General features: G+C 43.5%; 1 protein-coding gene across 1 annotated transcript in view; it reads left to right on the top strand.

Moving 5' to 3' along the window:
- The first annotated feature begins 201 nt into the window (after nucleotides 1-201).
- HIVEP2 (HIVEP zinc finger 2) overlaps nucleotides 202-23,508 on the top strand; it is a 188,900-nt gene continuing 165,593 nt past the window's right edge. The window contains exon 1 of the mRNA XM_040965419.1: nucleotides 202-463. The gene's annotated coding sequence lies outside the window, so the exon portion shown is untranslated. The remainder of the gene's footprint in view (nucleotides 464-23,508) is intronic.

The following is a 23,508-nucleotide window of genomic DNA, read 5'->3' as shown; positions in this document are numbered from 1 at the left end:
CGCCGCGGCTGCGAGGATCTCCCCCGTCGCCGGCTCGGGCCGCCGCGTCGCGCCCTCCTGCCGCCCCTGTCACCCGACAGCGGCCGCGGCGGGCCGGGAGCTGACAGCCGCCCGAGGGGCTCGCAGCCCGGAGGCGGGCGGGCGGCCGGCGGGGGGCGGGCTGGAGGTGAGGGGGTGGAGAGGCGGCGAGCGGGGCACGGGAGCGCGGGTGTCTCGGCCGGCACGGGAGGGTCGCCGCACAGACACCCGCGGTGGCTGTGGTACAAGTATTGGCCAACTTGTGTCTTGGACGTTGGCGCTCCCCGAGCCCGGAGCAACTTGGAGGGGCTCCCAGCTGCTTAACGGCGGGCGTCGCTCCCCGTCCTCGCTCGGGGGCTGCCTGGTACGGCTTTCGGGGTGCGCGGAGGGCGGACCGACCAGTGGGAAGGCAGAGCGGCGGGAATCTAGGTCCCTCCTCGGCTCGGTGAGTGGCCTCGGTGCCGTGTTTTTTCCTGCCTCTTCCAGCGTCGGGAGCTTGTTTCACTTTATACTGAGATCGCCGCCGCCGAACTCCATCCGCCTCCCCGGCTGCGCGCCCTGGCCGGCCGCTAACCGGTTGGGCGAGGGTGAGGGTCGGAGGGGGCGGGGATGGGGGAGACCTCGGCGGGGAGGGGGTCCGGCGCGTTGGGAAATGCGGGGAATACCCTGGCCGGGGATCTATGCAGATGAGGGGAGGCTGCTTTGCGTAATGTCCTGGGGGGAGGGGGCCGCGAGGGAGCGCTGGAGGCAGGAATGTGCCTGGTTCCTAATGAGGGACGAGCACCGGCGCGCACCGCCCGGCCACTGCTGCGGCTGCCGGGGCCGCTGCCGGCCGGCCGCCCCGCGGTCAGGTAGCCGGGGAGGGGGACCGCGGCGCGGGACCGGGGTGGAGGGGGGCGGCGGTGCGGGCGGGAGGCGGGAGGGCCAGGCCGCCCGGCCTGCGGCCGAGCGAGCGCAGCCCAGGCGCCGGCTGTGGGCATTTCAGCGCCTCCTTCCTCCTCCCCATCAAGGAAGGAAGGAAGGAAAGCAGGAGAGAAGGAAGGAAGCGAGGAAGGAGGGGACTGTCTCCATGGAAGGTTCAGGCGGAGGCGCCCTCGCCTTGCGGGTGCAGCGGCCGCACAGCGCCCCTGGCCGCGGCCGCCTGGCCCCGGGCGCGTGCGGAGACGGGTGGGGGCGGTTTGCATGCGTGTTCGTCTGTGCGTCTGGCCGGGGGACTGGGAAGGGACATGTGTGTTGGGGCTGTGCACCGTGGGGAGCTAGCTGGGTCTGCGCCTTTATGTCTGTTCCCTGAAGTGGGTGGAACGTTGGCCCGTTCCGGGAATGTTCCATGACGTGGTGCAGCCACAGGAAGGGGGTTAACGAGGGGGCTCTGCCGCGGCGGCCCTGCCGGCTGCGACCGGAGCAGATGTGCGGCCGCTGCTTCTCCTCTCGCTCACCTCCCTTCACCCCCACCCCCGCCCTTCCATTCTATGCGTCTGGTGCGGCTCGGGGTGAGACAGGAAAACACTGCCCCGGCCGTGTGTGTGTGTGTGGCGGGGATGATGTCTGTCGTATCTAGGTTGTGCGTGTGTTTGTGTGTGTGTGTGGGGGGGGGGTACGATTCCAGATCAGCTCTGCCACCCCCAGCTGTTATCACAGATCCGTGCGCTTTATACGCATGTGCCTCCCCGCGGTCTGTGCCTCTTACATAACACAGCCAGTGCAGCAGAGGACGCGAGCAGGCGCGAGCCCGACCCTCCCAGAGCCCCAATGGGGTGGGTGGGGGGTGGCCGGGAGGTCAGGAAGTGTCCCTGGCTGTTGTCCTTAAGGGACGTGGCTCCCAACGGGGCGAGGAGGAGGAAGAAGGAGAGGAGGATTTCTTGGAGTGGTTCCTCACTTCTCCGACTTGAATGCATCTCACTAAAAACGACTGCAGGAAGTAGTCGTCTCTCCTAGGGACGCTTTTCACAGGCGTCGCCGGGGAGAGCGGACACTTGAACCCTGGGAATGTAAGAGGAGATAGAGGGTCCTAGGAAGGGATGGCGGCAGGAGAGTACGCGGTGGGGGGCCTTGGGGATGGCTCGAAGAGCAGAGGGCTCTGCTCTGGAGAGGTTTCTCAGGAGGCCTCGGGACACCTGTCATGGCTCAGAATTCACACAGGAAGCTGTGTGTGCAACTGACATTGCAAACCCCTTATCCTCTGCACAGTTATTTAGGCTTCAAATGAGCACAGGCTTGTTTCCGGTACTTTCATTATGCTGGAAAATTTGAACTGATTTTTCTCCTTCCCCCCCCCTTTTTTTTTGCCATTTTAAAAATAACTGAATTTACCCCCGAATAAAATACTGGTACTCTCTCCCCACTCCCTGGGCTAAACTGCACGACTTCACGAAAAGCACTGTTTTTCAGCATACTTGGAGCCCAAGTCAAGGGTTATTGATTTTTTTCTTCAGTACAGCTTCAGCTTTTATAGTGCATAATCAAGCCTAGAAATTACTTAAAATATTAATAAGATTCGCTTTAATTAAATTTGCAATGATCTGTCCTCATAGAGAAAAGACCAATTTAACTTTATTGGAAGCATTTCCTCTAGTGATACAGAAATATTTAGTGATTTCTGTCCTTGAGCTTATCAAGTCATTTTAATTATTTGCATACATATTCTGCAGTACTGTATTAGAATTTGAAAATCCCAGATAGTTTTTTCTTCCTATAAGAGTGCCAAAACAAAATCTCCCGGTTGTGCAATGAGACACTGGGTTTGATTTTGGGGGCATAGGCCAAATAGTTTATCAGCACAGCAGTGCCCTCCAAGACAGTAAAATACATCTCATTTTCTTTAGTAAGAGGAAATTCCTGAGGAGCCTTCAAGTGTCATGGAACTAGATGCTGACTACATTTTTCTTTTGCGTGGAAACAGGTAGCAACCAGGTTGAGATAGTGGATACTTAATGAGTGCTTCCAGTGTCATTATCTGTTTTGACCACTGGGCTTACAATCTGCAATCCGGTTCTTCTATGGAGAAAAACAGTGTGTTACAATAGATGTGTTGAAGATTGAGGTAGTTTCTTTTTTGGAGCATATGTCAGGTGTAGAATAAAATTCACTTATTAATACCTCCTTTATTTCAGTAACAGAGATCCTAATCAGTGTGGTTGGTTTTGTGAGAGACTCCTTATATTATGTCAAGGTATTTAAGGTAAATTGATATGAAATTGGCTTGGGAAATGATAACATATTAGTGATGTTACACATTTAAAAATTAACTCTTTACCTTACAGTTAATTCCTTCTGAAGATGTTTTGGTAAAGTGCCATTAAAGTAGATCAAACATTTCTATTAAGTATGAAGTTTGGAAAAAAAAAACCCTATTTGTGTATATTATCACATAAGGAAATACTACTACCTGTGTTGAAAGATTAATTAGCCAGCAGAATCTTTTGATGTTCTTGTTACTATGAAAACAAAACAGAGGACAATATGTATGCAGGCATTCCTTCTGGAATTATGATGCATGTGTCTGCTTGAACTTTTGGCACCTTGTCACTAATCAGAATATCAAATTGAATCTCCTGTGCTGATCTAAAGACTAAGAGTCTTCTTGAAAAAGTTACTATTTTTTTTTTGTTGAGGCCCTTCACAGCAGCATTAGCAAGACATAAAAAGTACATTACTTGTTTGGTTTTAGATTTTAGAATTATCATCAGTAATTGGCCAAGGTTCATTTGAAAACTCTAACATAGGAAAAATAGTTTTAAAGAAATATAGAAAATGTTATTGGGCATGAGTGAAAGTGTACTCTGTCAGGGTGTGAAGTAATTTAATATTAGATACGATAACTATTAGAAAAAGCGAAAAGTGGCTTGGATCAACAGGATGAATGGCTGTGGCCCAAACAGGCCCCCTGTTTAGTAAACATGGTAAACATAAACAATGTTTTTATATTTTGGTACAAGATCAACAAGGGCAAAACTCTTTGATTTTATGTATGAATCCTGTAGCTAAATGATTCACAATTTAAATATCCTTCTGAAAATTTCAGGGATAGACTTTGAGATCATGCGTTTAAATATAAATTCATTAAGAATCCCTATTTTGGCTAAAATTTGGTATGGCAAGTGCTGTAATTTTTTAACTGATGTTAGAAAAATGGGTGGAGGAAGTTTGCTAGCACAGCTTAGTGGACTACAGGTTTTATAAACAACTCGAAACCATCTACAATATTTGGTTTTGTTTTAAGCATCCGGACAGAACCTTGGTGTGTGTTATATGCACCTTTCGTGAGGGTTGTCCTGGGAAGCCTCTCCGCTTGGTAATGATGGAGCTACAGAGGAAAGGGTTGAAGGAGGTGCTATGAGAAGTAAGCTAATTTTGTGTTTGTTCCTGATACTTGGTCACAACCTGAAGCATTGATTCCTATATTTGATATGTATGGCAACATGAAGAAGACTTTAAATCATGGTTTTTAGCTATGAGATGCCTTAACGCTATTTGGGAAACTGTGTCATCTCTATTACGGAGACACACTCGCAACTCTTCACGTGAACGAGGATCGCATGGCTCGGGCTGTGTGACCTCTGGCTTCTCTGAGGCACATCATGATTGCTGGCGGGACTTTGCAGTTGTAGTTAGAACAGATATTTGGGTCACTGCTGTTGTGGGCCCAAGATGTGCTGAGCTTAATAGGCCTTTCCGTGTCCCATCATTTGGGGTGTTAACAATGACATGTGATGCAGTCTTTAAGTGACTGTAATGTTAGATTTTCTATGAGTTTAAAAAAAATGGAGTTGGCTACGTAGGAGCAATTTAAACGAAGTGCTCTGGAGAGAAGAGGTGAAAATACTGTTTGTGTGGTTGAGGGCTCTGCAGGGCCAAAAGCAGGTGGGGTCCAGCCTGCCAATGCTGTGTGGTGTGGTGTTTGGATGTAGCTTCAGAAAGGACCCAGGGCTAGCATTTTTGGCTTGTTGCTCACATATAACCCTAGTCCTTGCTCCAGGGTACTGTGAGAGATGTCCTGTCATCATTGATCTGTACAGTTTATTCCTCCAGTCATTTCACAGATATTTTTGTATAGGTCAGGCTTTGTCTTGACACTAAGGATATGATGATGACTCAAACTGGAGACAGAGCTTATAACCTGTGACGGATGACAGATATTAATCCCACAGTCTATGTAATATCACTCTTTGTTTTAAATAATACACAAGAATAGAGAGGAGTATACATTACGCTTGACTAGGAGCAAAGTGTTAAAGGGAATAAAATCCGTGGGGTGAAGGAGAGTTGTACAAAGAAGGACCGTGCAAATGTCCTGAGGCTGGAGGATATACAGTGCTTCCAGGAGTTGGAAGCAGGCCAGAGTGCTGGCAGGCAGAGATAAGGTGACGCAAGGTGAGGCTAGACCGTGTGGGGAGAACCTTGGAGGAGGCTGACCACAGGAATGATTATCCAACTCGGCATAAATGAAAATTGCGCTTAGCAAGTCAGGCTGTGTGATGAACCTATGGACTGGCTCTGGTACGGGCTCACCATCACAGGGGGAATCGGGGGCGGGAGCAGGAAGGCTTACGTGTAACATGTCTTCAAGGTCGGTCTACATCCTTTGGCCCTGACGTCCTGAGGTTTTTTTTTTTTTTTTAATGACTCATGACTATATACAAGTATCAACTCACTATAGTTTGAATGACTTTTACCTGTAGGCTAGCCATTGTTATTTGCAAGTATTGTATATATAAACTATTAAGAATAAACAATTTCAGTTTTAAAAAACATTTTTATCGGCACCTCCAGTTAACTAAATTGGTCAATATCATTGATCCAATTAATGAGTGAATTCTAATTCTGAAGTCTTTGCAACCCATTGCTGAAAAGAACCGGTTGGATGATTAATCTGTACATGAGCTGGATCTGTTCCTAAGCACTTAGTGAGAGAATAAAAAAAAAATTGTTCCCCAGATAATTTTTATACGTATGTGTGGATAACAGGATCTTGGTGAAAATTCAGTCAGATGTGGTTTTCTGTTTTCTTCAGGAATAAGGCTCAGTGTAACATGAGAGAATGCGAAGGAAAAAACAGAGGTTTTTGAAAGTAATATTCCTTTATTTTGTCACCTACATCTTTTTATTTCTGCTTGTTTCTACTCTTTATAATGCAGGAAATTTACATTCAGAGGGTGACCTGTTTATTACTCCAAGCTAGTGCTCTGTGACCGGACTGAGTGAGGGGTAACGAAGACAATTACCCTCACCTTAGAGAGTTTTACAAGCTAGAGTACGATGTCTTACAACCCAGAGACGACAAACAGCTCATTAGGCAACTTACAGTAAACATACAATATAGTACAGTACTTACAGTATAGTCCACATGAACATTTCCCAACTGGAAAGATTAGGGCATCTTCATGGGAGGAGGTGATTTTTGACTGGGGACTCTGAGGTTGCACAGAATTTCATTAAGAGGGGAAGACTTGGCATACCTGACCTAGAGGGGCAACTAAGCCGTAGACATCAAGTGCACCAAGAAGAGCACCTGTGGTTTAGAACCTGTGGGGCTTGGAGCCTTGCTGAACCCACTGGACTTGACTTCAGCTTTTTGAGCAGGGGAGAGATGCTACATATACATCGTGTGTTTTAGTAGGACTAAGAAGTTGGCAAGAAGGTGGTTAGATGGCTGTAGCCTGCAAGAGAGAAGTGATGAAGATTGGCTCTACTGCATAGCAACACACATTCTTTCATCTTGTTAATGGACATCTTAAAAAGTAATAAATAGCAGAAACGTTGGCAATATTTTGTTGGACATGGTCAAAGGCATATGGCAGGTTATCAGTCTGAACAGTGGCTTAAGTGCTATATTAATCTACTGTAAAACTTTTTCCTCTAGAAAACATTCAGAAATATTATTAGTAAGTGTTGATCACTAAACACTAGCTTAGAAAAATGTACATGCCTAAAATCATAAAGCGCTTGTATTCTTAGGTATAAATGTTTAAGGAAAGGATAATTGACTTATTAGTTAATTACAGTTCTGCTCTTTAACTCATATCTAAGTCATGACAGTTGTGGACAGAGAATATAGTGCAGTACTTTTGAAACACGCTGCTTTTTTTGGTGAAAATTCATTTAGTGGTTTCATTTTCTTGAAAAAGAAAGCATATCATCTAAGTGCTTATTTGCATTTTGAGAGACTCACTTGATTCCAGAAACACAGCAGACGGGTGGGACTTTTGAAACCAGACAGTCGGTACATGTGGACCGTGTGCAAGCAGGGTCTGGAGGTTGTATGTGATTTATGTGTGCAAGTGCACATGTGTGCACATAAATATGTAAAATCTTTGAAAAGCCCTGTGTTCTCTGCGGGAGCATTTCGAAACTCACGGTGCAGCGTGAATCCTCATCCCGATAATTGTAGAAAGTATTTCTTTTAACATGAAGATTATGTTTAATTCCATATAAAGAAGATTATGGCAAAGGTAATTTAAATTGTTAAGTGGCTTTATTCATCAAAATGCTAGATTCATTTGAAACAATGTTTTATTTCTTTTGGAAGTGAGACAACTAGTTTAATAGTGTACATATGAAACGCTAATTTGGCTTGTTAATTGGCTGCAATTAAATTGAGGTTATTTTATACAGCTTAATTGTCTGAAAATTACACGTGTTGCCATGCCTGTAAGGTGAGGCAAATGCCGGAGGTAAAGTGGGAGTGAGTGGGCGGACTGAAGGTTTAGTCGTGTCTTTGCCATGAACTTTCTGGGAAAGCTTGGAAACCAGTCATGAAAGCTCTCAGGACTTCATTTGGAAATGGAAGAGTTTGGAGCAGATGGCTTCGAAAGCCTTTTCCAACTCATATTCTATCAGTTTATAAATTCTACTTTGTAGTCACAGGGAATGCAATGTCATTATATTCTGTAATTATGGTATTACAAGGATGAACTAAACACTTAAAAATATCAACACAGTGCCAATTTAGCAAATCCGTTAGAAGGAAAAGAGTTTAGGCTTAAAGAGTACTTGCCCGGTGCCAGGCTCCATAGCAGACACTCTCCCAGATTTTGTCTTGCTTAGCTCCCACGGCCACTCTGAGATCTGGTGAGACTCCTTTTGTGTTTACATTTAAGGAAGCTGGGACTCAGAAAGGTCAGCTGTTTTTGGTGGGGATACTCCAGTAGTCACTGGTGAAGCAAGACTTGAACCGACGGGGCGTTTGGCTCTGGAAACACTTCATCTTTCACTGTCCCATACAGCAAAGGTACTTGGTGACATAGCCAGATCATTTCAGAAACCACCAAAAAGCGACAATTTCTGTCGCACACAATATTGCTCCTCAGAGTATACAGATGTGTACCAATGGAATCGAACAGCCTAGGGGTTAGGATCCTGGGATTTACGTCAAACAAGAGGGAGTTTCAGTGTCTCCAGCAGCTGGAGGAAGTTTAGGAAAATCATGTAATCTCCTTGAAGTTGCAAAATCGGGATAATGCCTGTTCAAGGGTCACTGGAACTTTTATGAGAATGTGTGTGCCTGTCTCCCTGAGTACTTAGTGAACAGTTCTTACCTGGCAGCTCTGATTACCGTAAGAAGGCATTAGCTCCAAAGTAAAACATATGAATTCAAATTGCTGTGACAGTAAGGCATTGCTTAAACATCACCAAGTGGTCGGTTAAACTCTTGATTGAAATAGTTTAAGATGTTTCCCAATCCACATGGCTTTTAAGAGTTAACGAATAGAAAACATCAATTCAGTTCTTGAGTATTAGCTCAGCTGGTGTGCAGTGCCAATGAAGTGAACTACATTTTCTGGTGCTGGAGTTTTTGGCCTAAAAATAGGTTTGGGGACCTGAATTACCCAGCTTGAGCTTCTGCATAAATCTTTAGAACCAGAGAATCTGTGTTCACTCCTGAGGCCTCGGGTCTCCGAGGGAGCCAGGGCGGGGTGTTCGTGGACCTGCTTGGTGACTTTAGAAACCAAGAATTACTAATTCTGCGCAGATTGACTGAGCAACTGCTCTGAGAAAGTGCTGGTCCTGATTCTGGGGATCCACCAGTGGACAGAATAATTAAAAGATTTTAACAGAATTTGCATTCTAGTAGATGGATTTAGAAACCTTTTATGGCAAATCCAGTCATTATATTACTTTAAAAATGTATTTATTTATTTTATTGGAAAGTCAGATATACAGAGAGGAAGAGAGACACAGAGGAAGATCTCCTGTCCAATGATTCATTCCCAAGTGGCCGCAATGGCTGCAGCTGCACCCATCCGAAGCCAGGAGGTTCTTCCGGGTCTCCCATGCGGGTGCAGGGTCCCAAGACTTTGGGCTGTTCTCGACTGCTTTCCCAGGCCACAAGCAGGGAGCTGGATGGAAAATGAGGTTGCCAGGATTAGAACTGGCATCCATATGGGATTCTGGTGGCATACATGGTGAGGACTTTAGCCACTAGGCTACTGCATTGGATTCATAATATTACTTTTAATTACTTTCAAGAATCCCTGATTTTACAGGTCTTTCAATTAATGGACGAAAAAAGGCAAGAATTACTATTCATTAATGGAATATTCCATGTATTCTCGTCTGTGTATATATAAATGTCTGCGTATATGTGGATGTATAATCTATGCATTTTCAGAGATGTATAGTGAAGCAGTACTATTTTTATATAAATATACCTTTTTTAGTTTTTAAATTCCTTTTTATAGTTGTAGGAAGTGTTATTCTCCTTGTTTTTTCATGGGTTAGGAAGACAGTTGAGAAATGACAGTCTATTGGAAAATGCATTATAAGCTTATTGAAGTAAGGATATTACCACAAATCCTACTTAGAATTTATGTTTTTATTGTTAGTGTAAATACAATTTTCATTTCTAACTGATAATTTTTTTTAAAAAAGATTTATTTATTTTTATTGGAAAGGCAGATATCAAGAGAGGAGAACCAGAGAGGAAGATCTTCTGTCTGATGGTTCACTCCCCAAGCAACTACAAAGGCTGGAACTGAGCCAATCTGAAGCCAGGAGCCTCTTCCGGGTCTCCCAAGTGGGTGCAGGGTCCCAAAGCTTTGGGCCGTCCTTGACTGCTTTCCCAGGCCACAGGCAGGGAGCTGGATGGGAAGCGGGCTGCCAGGATTAGAACCGGCACCCATATGGGATCCTGGCGCGTTCAAGGCCCTTAACCACACTATCACACTGGGCCCTTTTTCTAACTGATAATTTTGTTATATTTATGAATGGATTAGGATGGTTTTACTGAAAGTGTCAGATATGAGGTATGACATTTGGGGGACACACAGTAGATGCTGGTGAGCACTTAAAGTCGTAATTCTCAAAAAGGTTAGTGTTGAATTGGTGAGGAAAGACAGCGTGTCACACTGTGAGATGAGGATGTCTGTGGATGTTTTTGGTGCTATAGTGGCTCTCCTGTAGCTGGATAACGGATAAAGGAAAGGGGTGATTTTAGCTCATAGATTTTTTTTTTCCTTCAGTGTTTTTCAAGGTGTGTGGCAAGGTGGGAGAGAGCCATCACAAGTGCTCATTTGCTTGTTTATTCTTCAGATGCCTGCCCTGACCAAGGCCGGGCCAGTCCCCTCCTGGAAGCCAGGGCACTCAGTCCAGCTTCTGGAACCATCACCTGCTGCCCCCAGGGTCTGTATGAGCCAGGAACTGGAGTCAGTGTCCTGAGCTGGGACTCTGCCCCAGGCCTTCCGGTGCAGGAGGCAGCATTCCTAGTGGCATCCGAAGCACCAAGCCAAACGCCCCTAGCTCACAGTTCTGAAGATCCAAGAACATGGCACCAGCGTCTGCTTGGCTGTGGTGAGGACCTTACGGCAGATGGCATCGCAGGATGGGAACATGTGTGGGACAGGGATTCAGGGGTATTGCTGGCTGCCTTACATAAACTATCCTCATAGGAACTAAGCACTTCCACTGCTCCACTCCTTTTGAGGGTGGTACTTCATGACCTCTGAAAGGTTCCACCATCCTTACATCACCACACTGAAGACGCAGAACCTGGGGGACGAGCCACACAAGTGCTCATGAGAAACTGAAGAAGGGATCCTCACTGGGCTGAAGTCCTATCTCTTCTTTGTTCCAGCAGGGTCTGCTTACCCTTAATGCGTCTGGCCCCTTTTCAATTTTATAAGCCGTCCTCTGGGAAACAGCCTCCTGCACCTGTGTGCCCAGCAATCACAGACACCTCTTACAGTCACAGTCAAGGGCTCCCCAGGCTCTAAATTTCCCATTTGTTTTTATGGTAACCGAACAGATGGAGCCATCTTGATGTGTTTTTTTTCCCCCTTACAGTAGGATTGGGGTGTTAGAGTTGAATTGGGATTTGTGTAGAGGACAGCTTTCCTTGACCCTGTTTTGTTCTAGATGCTCTGAGCAGGTGCTGTGTGTAAGAGCTCCTGGTGTAGACTTGCTTGCCTTTCCTCCGCTGCATATCCTTGCCCCCTGGAGGCACAGAAACAGCAGGGAGGGAAGGCAGAGGATGACATGGCTTTGCTCTCAGGCAGAGTTAGCAGTGAAATGCTGTCTGCAGCTTGGCAGTGCCCCCTGGGACAGTCCTGATGGCCGCTCCACACTGTGTGGAGAGGTCACGGGAAGTTCAGCTTCTAATTATCCATGAAACAATTACCAAACTTTTACTTCTCTTTTCTTCTCTCAGTGCTTATATTTGAAATCTTGATTCCTCTCAGCCACAGAAAAAAGCCTCCAGAATTGTACACGTTGGGTTGACGTTCTTGTGTGCAGCCATGTTTCAAAGCTTATGTTGGGAGAAGTATGGACATTGTGGATAAAATGAGGGTTTCTGATATAAGGTTCTGCTGTTGTTGTGAGGGTGCGCTCATTGGAGCCCGCGCTATGGCCGTGGAAGACACCAGCACGTAAGGCACTAAATCTTGACCTCACGAGTTTGTTGCTAGCCTCATTATGGGTTTTCAAAATGATTCAGGCCAAGTGGTTGTACCTCTGTCATATGTCATTATTTCTTTCCTCGTCTGTAAAATTGAAGCATTGTTTATGCCGTATCTCTGGAATAAGCAGGTAACACAAGAGAACTGGAGAGGCTATTTTTAGAATGTGAAGCAGCACTAAGTTTTGAGTGTTATTCAGCGGTTGAAAAAAAAATCTGATACACAGCAATACACGGGCCACAAGGGTCAGTAGAGTACTCTTGAGATAATTGACTGCTATTGATACAAGTTATTATAGGCATGTTTTTGTTTTGAGAAGGACAGTGGCCAGCAGCTCCATAGCTTGCCGTAATATGAGGATGATTCAGGAACTTTCCATTATCTTTTAATTCCACTTTGCATCAATTTTTCTTAAAGCCCCATGATAGTCCCTGATGGATTTAAATGTTGTGTAGGTCATGAATCGTCATGGCTCACAAAATACCAAGATAGTTTTATCTGGACTCAAGCAAAGGAAAAGGAACCCAAAACTTTTGTTTACGGATGTGTCATTTGTTTACTTGTTCAAATGACCTCAAGTAACAATTGTGATGAACTTGGTGTCCAAATTTAATCAAGTGTAGTTTTCAAAATGAGTCCCATGGCTGAGAGTTTTCTAAATGACCTTTTAAAATAAATCACTGGACAGTATTGAATATAACAAAAAATTGGAATGCTAAGTGGGGAGATTAAATTTTCTGATGGTTTTGATGATGTTTGGTGAGACTTTGCTAAAGTTATACCTAATGGTGTCTGAAAATGGTCATGATGGATATTATCAACTGATCTGAAAAAATTTTGTGTTTCAGTAAGTAGTCCCATGTTGTATGTTGTGAAAAAAATTGGACTGATATGTTCTTCTTTTCTTTTATTATAGATGATATAGGATAGGAGCAAAGTGAATCAAAAGAATTTGAAGTTACTAATAAAATCCCAGTGGCTATAACTCCTGCTCCGGATTATTCTTATTCTTATAGTTACAAAAGCAAGAAATACCTGATAAGGCATTGTAAATTTTGTGATCCCTACATCAACTTGTTTTGGCTTAAATTTTGTATGAAATCTTTACAGAATGCCATACAGCCTTGTAAATGAAGCTGTATGCCTTTCTTTTTTTTTTTTTAAAGATTTATTTTTATTATTTTTTATTGGAAAGGCGGATATACAGAGAGGAGAGACAGAGAGGAAAATCCGATGATTCACTCCCCAAGTGAGTGCAACGAAGCTGGAAGGGAAGCAGGGCTGCCGGGATTAGAACCGGCGCCCATATGGGATCCCAGGCGTGCAAGGTGAGGACTTAACCACTTGCGCCACAGCGCCGGGCCCAGCTGTATGCCTTTCTAAAAACCAGGTAGAGAATGGGAAATGTGGGATTGGGGATTGAAGGATCTTTCTGGAGTATGTAGACGGCCTTCTCCAGTGCAGCCTTCTCTTGGTGTTTTTCTCCAGATGGGCCAGTAGTTTTGACCCGGCTGCATCTTCAGCGTGCCCTGAGCATTGGCGTTCACTTATTTCTTCTGCTGGGACACAGTTTGGGGTATTGCAGGGGTGACTTGCTGGCATCTCTTGAAAGGGTCCAGTTTAGCTTACTCTGATTTTCTGTTGTGTCAGATCTGATGTGTTGATTTGGATTTTGCCAGCAGGTGAGAGGATGCTTTGCAAAATGAGATCTCTCCTAGAATTTTTGAGTTAGAAAAGGGCATTGGAAGCATCCGTAGTCATAAACTGAATGAGAAGTCACTTGGGACAATGGCTTCCTGCATTCTTGCAGCATTTAAATGTCTTATTCTTCGTTAGGGAGGCCTCTGCAATATTGGGCATTTTTATTTGCCAGCAGTGGAGCCCTATGTGGTTACTCAAACAAGTTTTCTCATTGTCTTGCACGACAGACCTATAGTCATTCAAAGATAGCATCATGCTCACTCTGTTCTTTTCTCTACGCTAAATATTTGTGGTTTTCTTCTTCTTCTTTTTTTTAATTAGACCTCTCATGTGATGTCATTTTCACTTTTGTTTTTATTAATGTCCTTGGGAATCAGATTGTTCATATCTGAAATTTATATTCCAACTTATTTAAAAAATGAATCCACCACAAAAGGTAGATTCTAAGCACCTGATTTTGAAATATTTTGTAGAAAAGGCCTATCCATGCTTGTCAAGACGTTTTAGGTAGCATAATTAGAACAGAATTGGAATGCCTAATAACAGTGTCAGCTGATTTTAATAATAGATATCGTTTTTGAGAATCTGGTATGTATAAGATATATGGGAGCATGAAATATAAATGTAAGTAGAATATAAAATGTGGAGGAAAAATGTTACACTGTTCTCAGCAACAAGTTTTAGAATCTGTACTGAGGAATAGCAGTATGCAGCGGAAACTGTAATTTAAAAAAGCAAGTTGAGTATTGCAGGAGAGGCATATATGAGGACAAATACAAAGTGTTGAAAAGGTACCAAGTCACCCCAGCTGAGGACTCAGGAACGGTTTCAAGGCAATGTGTGATGCGTTGAGTAGGCTTGAATGTATCAGGCCGCATGTGCAAGCAGGCATGCCATCAATGTTGATGGAGAAGTAACATAGGTTGGCATAGGTTGCCTAAAACCTGGCATGCCAGCTCAATGAATTTGTGCCTGAAATGATAGATATTAACAGATGGACTGCAATGTACTGAGGGTCATGAAACATTTGGTCTCTGAACTGGGTAACTCAGTAACTTCGCAAACACAGTTAAATGAAACAGATAAAAGATGTACATTGCAGTTTCTATGCAGGAAACTCAGCAGCACTAAGGTATTTTGCATGTAAGTCTGAGGTATATTGACTTTCAGTTGATGTATTACTATTACAGACCATTTTTTGTCCTAAGAAACATAGTCATCTCAAAGATAATGGTGTTACCTTCATAAGGGCAAAGCACATATATTGCTGGTTCATGTGTTCTCATGGTCTGATCTATGCCCATTAGACATGCTACTCCATAGTTGGCTTAGTTCAGATGGTTGTCATTTCATTGTAGACAAATTAAACTTTGCTTCAGTTTGTATTTTTCTGGTGTCTAAAACTGGGGGGAAGCACTTCTGTGGTTGCACATTATCTGGAAGAATCTCATCTTTGTGTTTCCTATAGTACACAGAGAGTTTTGTTGCATCCTTAATGACAATTTCGAAAATTCTTACTTTCTGTACAGATTGATTATGAACCTACATAACTAGTAGGAAGGATGAGTAAACGGGCACATATTTCATAAACGCATGGACCTGAAACTGAAAATTTATGATCATATGTTACTAAAACAAAACTTACCATTCCTGGAGTGGCACCCAGATTTTGGGATTTATGACCATGGAGATCAACATAGTTAGATTGAGCTTTAGCCATACCTTTAGTCTCTGAGGCACACAGGATTTTATGAGGGAGTAGGATAGAATAAGAAGAAGTCATTATAATAAAATCACTTTTTTTACAGTTCATTAATTCTCAGTTTGACTTTAATGCAGGTGGGGCACAGATATTTCAATGCTTACTAATCGGCCATCTGAGCACTGTCATCTGGATTTTACTCAAGGCCCATTTTGAAGTGTTACATTGTACTGGCGCCTGAGAAAGGAAGTGTGCTCTTAGACATTTGAGTACTGCATGCATGTATTTCTGGTGGAAGATTCCATTGAGTTTTATATGGAACTCGATAAGTATGAGGTGACAGTGCCTCATCTTGTCCACAAGATGACAAGGCCAGTCCCTGTAAGCTTAGGGAATGGCTGCATCACAGGTGCTGAACTTTTAGCTATTGAAGGTTTCAAGGCACTAACAATTTATGCCTCGAGACCACATCATGACAAGTGATAGTATTTGAAAAGTTTGTAAGAAAAAGAGGTTTTGGGTTTGGAAATCACTATGAAGCGTGTGCAATAGGTAATTTTGAATGAAATGTTCTTTGCTGTTTCATGAATTCATGCGTGCACGTATGTGTATGTGGGAATGCATGTCTCCTAGACATGTCTATCTAGTCATCCAACCTCGTCCCTTGGGCTGTGCTTCAGCTACACAATTTTGAACTAGACGACTCTGATTTGGGTGATATCAGTCTAGAATGAAAAAAGCAGTCCTATGAATTGGATGGGAACCTCAGAAAGAAGAGAATTTAAATAGTTTTGTCATTGTATTTTTTGGTAATCAATTTTCTGAAAAACAAACACAAAAAATAAATCATTGGTGAGTGCTTATTTGAGAAGGGTATTTCTGAATTCGGATCTTGTGAGAGAAAAGTAAAAACAATACTGTTGTGAGTATTTTTACAGCGGAAGCCAACATTTTGGTATGAAGAAGTCATACCAAAATGTGGTGAGTTTTGAGATGGAGATCTGGGATCTTAGACGTGTGGCAATTTCAACATTGTGGTAATACCTTACTGCTACTGTCCTCTTCCACATCAAAATGAAACCAGCCATGAATTAAGTAGTGAATGTAGAACGGATCAACAAGGGAAACTTAAAGTCTCAATCCTTCCATGGAATGGAATGATGGCTTCTGATTAGCTTGAAATTGTGCACTCCTAAAGTACACCTTGAACCACAGAATTGGAGAATTTAAGTTTCTCCCTGCAGTTTCCAAAGAGAAAACATAAAACATATTATCCTGCAAGAGATCTTTTTAGCCTCATAATTTATATTTTCTCTTTCATTAGATGAAAGTTGATTTTGAAAATAGGAGCAAGAATCTGAAGAGCTCATAGTTTCTTATTCTGGTTTCTATCTTCAATGGTATAGTTACTCGCAAGCTGATTGATTTTATTACTATTATGCTGGTCTGTGCTAACTTTTATGGTGATATGGGCTGCTTTAGTCTGTGGTTAGGATTATGAAGTCAGAATAATTTTTAGTCATCCTACCTGCTGTTTCCAAGTGCCATCATCACCAATTAGGTGTTAGCCAGAGAGCAAGAACTTTGAATGAAATCTTCATTGAACAGCCACGGTATTTGGGCAATCATGGTGTAGTCTGTGAAGTGTTAATACTACTGCATTGACAGATGATTTGAAGGAATAAAGAAAAGTATGTTTTAGTTAAAATTACAGATCACTGCATTGGGTTTAATAAAGGATGATTGAGGAAAGGGGAAAAAGACACCAAAAAATTGATGTGTGGGTCACTTTATGAGCTTAGACGCATTGGAATGCAATCCAGAATCTTTTGATACAACTTGGGTAGTTCACAGAAGTTCCTTGAACATTCCTTCTTTCTAAGTGAATGGGATCCTTCCCTGGGCTGCTATGAGCTCCCCCACAGGAGGCACTTGCTACTGAGAAACGCTTGAGTTTGGAATTGTGAGTTCGGAAGGAAAAAGGTAGGGATTCCTCTTCAGTAAGCTGGGAAGGAGTCCCTCTGAGCGCCTTCCAGCTGTGCGGATCCTGACCTAAGTGGAAACTGAAAGTCCTTGAGTCTGTTTCTTTATAGACTGCGTATTGAAATATCGGTGAAGTCAATTGTATGCTCTTCCATGCTATGAGAATTTAAGAATATACATCATGTGAATGTAAGATTCATTATGTGATTCAACTGTGTGACTCAGACATTTAGAAAATGTGGCAACAGAGCATGTCCTCAAGGGTTGTGGCTCACTTGAAGCACACTTCTAGTATTGTCTCAGGGAGCGACCACGTTTATTCAAGCATATGCCTTTGGCATAAGTCAGTAATTTCATTGAGGAAGACTTGACTCAAAGTGATGAACTTCATGGAAGAAATCAAGATGATTTCTGTGCTCATTCATAGGATCGATTTTCTTGTGATAGGTTACAATGCAACATTAATTTTAAGTATCCTGATAGTTTAAAAACTGGAAGAAAAAAAAGCAGGTCTTATTTTTAGAGCAACCAAACTGAATGGAAAGTATAGAGAGCCCCCTCATGCTTCCTGTCCCCTCCCCACACAGGCTCCTTTCATCATCAAAGTGTTGCACCAGAGGTGTGCCTTTTTTTTTTTTTTTTTTTTTTTTTTACAATTCAGGAACCTTCCTTGACATATCAAGATCCCCTAAAGGACAGGGTTGACAGCACTGTGAGACCCTAAGACCCTAAGCGCTTTAATTCATGTCCTGTTGGCTTCATTCAAGTGTTGCTGGTGTTGGAATGGCATAACACTGTTGACACTGGATTTCCATGAGAGCTATGGAATAACTGATTGTCTCTCATTAACAAACTGGAATTGATGCATTTCAGTTTCTCGTTTCAAAATGAGTATACAATTCGTATGGTCTTGTTTTTAACCATCATTAACCTTAAGCCAGTTGTTTCTCTTGAGTTTCTCATGCTTATGATCTGGTTTATGGTATAAAAGTAAATAGAAGGCTGGAGATTTAAGATAAAGGAAACCTTGAAAACCAGTATTTAAAAGAGAAAATTTGCGTGGCTTAATTTCCATTTTGAAATATTCTGGCTGCATATGTTGTTTGCCATTAAAGTGGATGAGTACCAGACTGGGCGATCCTTCAGAGTGAGTATTTTTATACTACTTGAGATTCTGATAAAGGGATATTTATGTGTTGGGCAGTGGATGTTTGAATTATGAAAACATCTAGAAGTCGCTAGAAACTTCTAAAGGGGGGAGGTTTCCAGGCTTCTCTGAAATCCCTGGAGCTAGACGGTACAGAAATTTCCCCCCCACCACCAAGTCTTCGGACACTGGAAGAATCCACAATTGGAGAAAATGAGGAGAGCACAATCTCCCACCAACAGTTAAGTGATTGCCACTTCTCACGATTTAAAAATAATCCTGACGGGAAGGAGAGTCATCTTCAGGGAAATTACGTCCAAAAGTAAGCCAGAAACTTGGGCAGGGAAAGTGCTTCCTGTAAGCCAGGGGAAACGCGAGCGTCTTCCTCGGTCTGGGGAGGACGGGGTGGAGGAGGGCAGCCCCGAGGTGCCGGGCACCGGGCCGCGCAGGGAGCGCCTCAGGTGGCCGCGCCCGGCCCGCCGCCGCCGCCGCTGCGGGGAACCCGGCCTGCGGGGAACCCGGCCGCGCGCCCCTCATCCGCCCGCCGCCCGCCCGAGGCCCGCCCTGGAAGTGACTGAACTTTGGCCCCGGGGCCGCTGACACCCGAGGGAGTCTGAGGGCAGTGACGTGTCCGCTTCTTTTCAGCTGCACAACAGGAAATGCCCTGGGCCTCCCCCCTTCCTGCCCGGAGAAAGTGGGGCTCGCTGCCCCCGGCGCGCCGTCTCCCTCGCCGCAGCGCCCGCACGGCTCTTAGTGTCGGGGGCCACTGGGTGGGGGGTCGCGGGCACGCGTGGCAGGACGCACGCGTCCCAGGGCTCCGAGGGACAGGGTCCCCGGTGGTGTGGAAAAGCCCGGTGGCTTGGTCAGCTGGCCTTGGGAGACACCGCGCTTGCCCTTCGGGTTGGGGACGCCGGGTCCCGGGGCTCCCCAAGGACGCCGGGGAGCGCTGAGTAATGTTGACCCTGAGGGCTGGAGCGGCGTTCCTCGCCCGGGTGGAACGTCCTGCGTTCCGGGGCGCGACCCCTCCTTCCAGTGGCCACCTTGCTACTCTGTTGTGGAAACAAAGATGAATGTTTTGGTACTAAACGCAAACATCTTGTCCTTAGACACTGGCAGGCAGGAAGCATTAGCAGCAAAAGATATCAGTGCAAGATTTTGGTTATTTCTTAGAAAAAAAAAAGAGTTTGCATAATAAAAGAGATTTAAGGATCTTGGCGAATTTGAAGGTAGTGGATAGCCTTGGATTTATTATTCTCTAAGTCTAGGTGCATTTTTCCTGTTTTAGATTTTTTTTTTTTAAAGATTGGAAGACAGGAAATAAATCCAGGCGTTTTGTTGATGTTGTTTAAACAGCTCGTGGTTACGTTTTTTAAGTTGTTTTACAGTCACTGTTGAGAGCCACTAATCTGTGATGTGGTGAGGTGGGGTCTTGTGGGTCTCAAATGCTCACAGATATGGTCAAGAAGAGTGGCATCCGCTGGGCCATTGTGACTTCCCTGGCTGATTCAGAAATCGGCTCTGTAGGGGCAGTTGGTACCCGAGTTCACTGGGAGGTCTGCTGAGGTTTCTGGCGTCAAAGACTTAACAGAGAAAGGGTTTACCAGATGGAAATAGTGTTTGGTAGTTTCCAGTAAGCCTAGATAAATACTCCACCTTGGGCTGAGCATCGTGTTTACTTGTTTAAGTTAAACTGAGTCATGAAGCAAACCGCTGACTTATGCCATCCCGTGGTGCCTTAAGTGTTTTTCTTTAAAAACAGTGAAGTGTAGAATAAAGGCTCTTACCCCTTTGGAAACTCACAGGTGATTGGCACAATAAGTACATTTAAGGCTACATGAATACATTTAGATTAAGAGGTATAGATTTTGGTGTTCTATGGACAGAGTGTAACACCAGGTTCTTATTCAAGTTATTATTGTAAATATTATCTGGTGATGAAATGCACTCACATATCACACACATATCGATACAGGTATTTTCACTGTTCCATGCAAGGAAATGAAGTTAGAAATTTAAAACAAGGGGTAAATTATGGCTTTCTTGTGTTATGTCAAGGAGAGCTGACCCCATTCTAATAGGCTCTTAATCCTGAAACCATTTAGGGGGCAAATAGAATGAAAATATCTGTAACATTGGAAAGATGATTGGTTTTTAAAAATAGAAGTTTCATTTTGCCTCGCGGGTCTTTAATGAAGTTGTACAGAAGGCATCGACCATAACAAGAACTGTTTAAGTGGATGTTAGTTTCATTCTTTGTGACCACATTTTAATTGGATTCCTTGTACCATGTCTGTTTGCTCTCCCTAGGATATAATTGCTTTTAACATTTTAAGAGTATTTTCTTAGTAGTAGCATTAGAAGGCTCAGTTACTCCAGATTTGTATTCATAATACTCCCAAGCTTTTTTTTGCAGCATCCTGTTGGAGGTGCCAGATAGGGTCTTTGACATGTTAATAATTGAATATTGACGTAGATAATAGAATATCATAATCATCGGGAGACTTACAAGCTGTTTTTCGTTCTTATTTTCTGCTTTACAGTTTTGCAGGTATAGGGTTTCTCCCCTTCCTTTTCCTTCTTCCCCCCTTCTCTGCTCCCCACGGTCCCCCAGGTTTTACAATAATATAATCCTTCCACTGTAGTCTTAATTGCAGTGTTCTGCTCTTTACATGTGGCATGGCGTTGTAGGGATAAGCAACGGTACGGAGTCTAGTATCTTGTCTAGTTTTATTGGCGGCCACGTTTTATTCAGGAGTGGAGAAGCATACAATAGATCGTCTTGGATGCCTGGTACTCTTGTCTCCATTGCATTCCTCCTGTGTGAGTTAAATGCTGTTCTATAAAACACCTGGCCATGAAGAGTTCTTGTTAACTGTCTAGAATCTGAATGTTATAACGTTAATCCAAACCCAGCACCTCATATGTAATTGTGGCCCAAGCGTATGTGACTTAATTCATCTGTGACTCGTTTGTGAACACACATACACACCCGTATATGCTTTGGGAAACATCTTTTACTTCTGTGCTACAGAAGGAATTTTGTGCCTTGACAGTGACCCACTTTGCTGTTCTGATTTTGATGGGGAGAAGAATATCTTCTCTCTCTGTGGAGAAGTTTGTGCTTCCTGGCAGAAGTGCCTGGAGTGAAGGAGATCCTTCATCGTATCTGCAGTGACAGTTTAAAATACCTTTGAAGTATTGTGTGAAGAACTGGCCATCCATTGTCTGCCTTTCCCAGGGACCTGCACCGTGAGGGCAGAGTTTGTGGTGTCTTTGCTGAATTCCCAGAGACTGGACTAGTTAGTGCCCCTCCAGGGGCAGTTGCTCAGTCCACAGGTGCTGAATGAAGGAAAAAAAGATGGCACCGCGTTCTCTCATGTATCAGATGCTATTTTATGTTCCTGAGGTGTAACTTTAGAATTCTCTTCCAGTCAAGTCGTTTAAATACGTTGAAAATGAGACATTGTTTGATTTTTAACGCAGTATAAATGCAGTGAGTACACAATAAGCATTTATTAAATTAAAAAATGGAAACAAGTATGATATTTAGCAAGGCTGCCATCCTGGTGTTTTATTTACTATTCTGGTTATTTTTGAGCCCTGATTTTTCATCTGCCGAATTCATTTTTAAGAAAGCTCATTGACCTCTTGATTTGCAAGAGAAGACATTTAGAGAAGCTAAAGAGCAGCCCAGTTATATTTGCATCGTTTTAACTAGCACTTAACCCTAAGGCACTATGTAGCAGCTAGACACTGAAAGATTCCTGGAGCTCTGAAATAGAATTTGGTGGGATTTTTGAGGTTGCATTTGAGCCTCTCAGGAAATAGGAACTGTGGAGGAAAAGGCCACCTGGGTACCCCCAGAACCCAGTGTGGTGCCCTTGTGTGCCAAGGGGCCCTTGGGGGTCACCAGGGCTCCTTTCCTGGGCCTGTGACCTGTGGCATCTCACAGGGATTGGCAGAGCTCTGTTTAGTGTAATGCTTTGCTGTTACTGGCTGAAACATTGCATTTTTTAAAAAAAGATTTGCTTAGTGTTTTTGAAAGGCAGATTTACAGAGAGAAGCAAAAGCAGAAAGATCTCCATCTGTTAGTTCACTACCCAGGTGGCCACAACAATCAGAGCTGAGTCCGTCTGAAGCCAGGAAATAGGAGCCTCCTCTGGGTCTTCCACACACATACAGGGTCCCAAGCACGTGGGCCATTGTCTGCTGCCTTCCCAGGCCATAAACAGGGAGCAGGATGGAAAGTGGAACAGTCAGGACAAAAACTGGCACCCATATTGGGATCCTGGCCCTTGCAAGGGAAGGATTAGCTAATTGAGCCTAACCAGAATTTTGGATTTTTGAATGCAAAGCGCAACAGTTTTTGAATCTTGCAAATTATGTAGCAAATCTTGGTGCTCAGTGCATAATTGGGACAAAATGGGTGACTTGGCTGTAAAACCTTGGTGAGACTTAAGCCTTTTTGCCTTGTTGAAGTGCAGCCAAATAAAAAGCAGACTGAGTGGAATCTATCCAGTAAACTCAGAATATAAGGGTACTTCAAAAAGCTAATAGAAAGTAGAAATAAAAAACTACATTAATTTTGGTGCAAAACTTTTTGAAACTCATCTATATAAAAAGTCTTAAGGTATTTTATAGAAAATGATACAAAGTTATGCATGAGTTTCAAAAACATTTGCGCCACAGCAAACTTTTCTTTTGATTTCATTTTTCATCAGATGTGTCATAGTGTCTTCATGTTACTTGATCTTGAATGTGAATGAGCTGATGGAAGAAAGTGTCTTAAGTGTTCAGTATTGGGCTAAATGAAAATGGTAATGAATGTGGGAGAGTGTAGCTAATATAATTTGTGCTGTAAGAGATAGCATTGACTCTTCATTATTGTTTTTATATTTGACTGGTGTTTTTATTCATGTTTATTTAAGAATTAGTTATGAAATATTTCTATTAATAGTTTGGTTATTGATAGTTGAGTTATTCCTGATTACCCACTTACTGAAAATATTATTGGGCTTATAGTGACTTATAGTAAAATGTGTTGTTTTCTGGAAACTATTCTGTAT

This window comes from Ochotona curzoniae, unplaced genomic scaffold (assembly GCF_017591425.1).
Source record: "Ochotona curzoniae isolate NIBS_2020 unplaced genomic scaffold, NIBS_Ocur_1.0 scaffold_3890, whole genome shotgun sequence".
NCBI lineage: Eukaryota > Metazoa > Chordata > Mammalia > Lagomorpha > Ochotonidae > Ochotona > Ochotona curzoniae.
Note: the sequence above shows the minus strand (reverse complement) of the source record. Positions and strands in the feature narration are given on the sequence as shown.